A 2,800-nucleotide genomic window follows, 5' to 3' on the forward strand; every position below is an offset into this window, starting at 1 on the left:
TAGGTATAAGTGTGTGTATGTGTGTGTGTGTAGGTATATGTATATGTATGTAAATTCCTTGTTCATTCAAATTCCCTCTCCCTTCCTCACAACCAAAAACCATTCCATGCCTTTTAATCCAGCCATATTTGAAGAAAAATTCCAATAAATTTAACTCAATCAATGAGCATTTGTCAAGTCTTGGTTACGTATCAGGTAGCGTACTACATGCTGGAGATAGAGACAAAAGTGATTGAGTCTCTGTTCTTAAAGAGTTTGCTTTCTACTAACATTCTTCAGTCCAAATCCCTTTGTAATGACCTTCAAAGAACCACTCAAATTCCTTCACTGTGCTGGGATTTTACTAAATTGAATGTGGCTTAAACTAAGCAGGCAACTGGAGAAAACTTGGAATAGGTCTGCTGTTTGATTTGTTTTTTTTTTTTTAAACCGAAATTCGTGTTATATTTTTATAACTGGGTTTGACCTGCATTCAGACAGAACAGTGTGGAGATGGCTCAGGCTGCTGTTGTGGAAACTGAATGTTAATGAATGTCTTGACATTTCAGAAATATTTAAATTGAAATGAGAAGATGTAAGTGACAAAAAAAAGCTTTGTAAAATAAACACATGATCATAATCTACTAATGCTTTTCAAAGCTCTGGTGATAAAACTTGATGGGGGAAAATTACATTATCTTTTTTTTTTCCAAACTAAGGATGAGAATGAAAAGAAGGCATTAGCTGAAAATGTCAAAAGAGAAAGTTTTAACCATTACTTTGACCTAAGGCTGAAATTTAGTTAAATATCCCTGGATCTACAACCTGATAGAACTTTATTTACTGACTTCGAGAAAAGGAAGAGAAAAAGAGAAAAAGAGAAAAGGCCATTAAGAAAAACCAGTCATAGAATTGCCTTAGGAAAATACAAGGGCCTGTGTTTTGTTTTAGGTTTTTTTTTTTGTCTTACCATTAAATGGAAGATCTTTGATAATCATTTTTTAAAAAGCAGGAAGAATTTGCCTATTTGTGTGTGTGTATACCTTTTAATGAAATATTAACTAAGAATAAGAAAATTTGGACAATAAAACTCCTGGCCCCTTTCTATAAACGCCCCCTCTTATATTCTCTTATCAGATCCCATGGAATTTTACCTGGATTCTTTTACTTATACAATTCAGGTGTTAACTGCTATTTTTCTAAGGATTGCTTAGAAACAAGGATAACCTGGTGCATGTGGCAGCATCTTCAGTCTGTGATATTGGGCCATGTCAAATTTTCCTCTCCTCTTTTTTTCTCATAATTTTTTTATGTGAACATTTCTCCTACGCCCCCCCCCAAAAAAAGAAAACTTTGCTAAATGTAAAGGGCCAGAGTAAGATAGAAAATAGACTGCTGGACTTGAAGTCAGGAAGGCAAAAGTTCAAATAGCATTTCTGAAAGTAGCCAGCTGTGTGATTGTGGGGACGTCATGGAAGAACTATGTTTTAAATAGTTTGTGATCTGTATTAGTTAAGAGAGTTCTCCATGTTGAGAAAATTACCTATCTTACTTATCAATGGAAAACAAATATCAAAACATAAATTTTCAAATATTTAACATTTATTTAACTTTTCTACCTTTTCTAGGTATAAATTGGTCTGAATTAAGTCCAGAATAGAAGCATTCTTAATTTCTTCTTCCATCTGATGAAATTATCAGCAATGCAGTTCAAGTCATAAGCTACCATATTTTTAGCAGGTAATATAAACCTATCAAGCAAGGATTGTTTCATTTTTGTCTGTGTGTCCCTAGTACTTAGTAAAGAATTTGGCACACACTAAGTGTTTGATAAATGCTTGTTGAATTGAATTGTATTTTGAAATGTCTCAATATGTCTGAATCATTAGACTGTCCTTGATTTGCATTAGCTTTTGACCTTTGTCTAGAATTTATCCTCCATTTCCTTCAACTTTGCCTGTAGTAGACTGCCCAAATATTCTGCCATTTTTTCTTCTGCCTTTGAACCTCACCCAAATGTCATCTTTCATTTCTACCCAAATAAATTCATAGATTTCCATACCAGTTAATTTATAGTCTGTATGTGCTTACACATACATGTTGTGTCACTGTTAGAATGAAACCACTTTCAGGTTAGGGAATATTTCAATTTTGTTTTCATTTTCCCAGCAATTAGCACGGTGTCTTGTGTCTAGGAGGTTCTTAATAGATGCTCATTTATTGAATTGTGATATAAAATTCTATTCAATATTCCATTTGACTTAATCTATATCTTGACTTGTTGAAGTGCTGGTAGACAAGATTCATTTTCGTTGGGGTTGGACTTGATAATTTATGAGGGCCTTCCCAATCTGGAAATTCTATGAATTTATGATCTTTTCTAAATTTGAATTCTCAGAAAAGTAGTTTTTTACAGCATTAAATAACAGTGAAAAAAAAAACTTAGTTTAAGGGAAATTGTTGAAAGTATAGTAGCCCATAAAAAAAAGGAAAGGGGTGGGTGCTCTCTTTCTGGAAGGAAATGCAGACGGTAACAAAACTTACACAGTTAAGGAAAACAAATCATCTTTAGGAGAACTTTCACTGAAAAGAGCTTTAGTTTTCAGAAGAAAAATTGTGCTGCTGAGTCAGCAGCCTTGTCAGGGAAACCGTGTCTTTCTAGGAAGGGGTGTGTGTGTGTGTGTGTGTGTGTGTGTGTGTGTGTGTGTGTGTGTGTGTGTGTGTGTGTGTGTGTGTGTGTCTGTGTGTGTGTGTGAGTGTGTGTGTGTGTGTATGAGAGAGAGAGAGAGAGAGAGAGAGAGAAAGAGAGAGAGAGAGAGAG

Source organism: Petaurus breviceps, unplaced genomic scaffold (assembly GCF_028583685.1).
Source record: "Petaurus breviceps papuanus isolate PSGF00001 unplaced genomic scaffold, PetGlider_PUasm1.0 173, whole genome shotgun sequence".
NCBI lineage: Eukaryota > Metazoa > Chordata > Mammalia > Diprotodontia > Petauridae > Petaurus > Petaurus breviceps.